Genomic DNA, 226 nt, shown 5'->3' with positions numbered 1-226 from the left:
CCGGCCAACACACCCTTCAAAATCACACCCATCCGACAATGCTACTCAAAAAGGATCCAAATTCAGAAACACCCCCTTCAAAAGGCACTCCGTCCCCGGCCACACTACCGGGGCATGCTCCCCTGGGCGATAATTAAGCCCCCACGACTAATTGAAGCCAACCACAGCCGCAACTCGAAAGGAGAAGTCAGTAACCAATTCAAAAATGCACTTGGTTACTGACTTC

Source organism: Chiloscyllium plagiosum, unplaced genomic scaffold, assembly GCF_037043375.1.
Source record: "Chiloscyllium plagiosum isolate Xiang-an unplaced genomic scaffold, Cpla_swu_hap1 HiC_scaffold_183, whole genome shotgun sequence".
In the NCBI taxonomy this organism is placed as follows: Eukaryota; Metazoa; Chordata; class Chondrichthyes; order Orectolobiformes; family Hemiscylliidae; genus Chiloscyllium; species Chiloscyllium plagiosum.
This window is presented reverse-complemented; position numbering follows the sequence as displayed.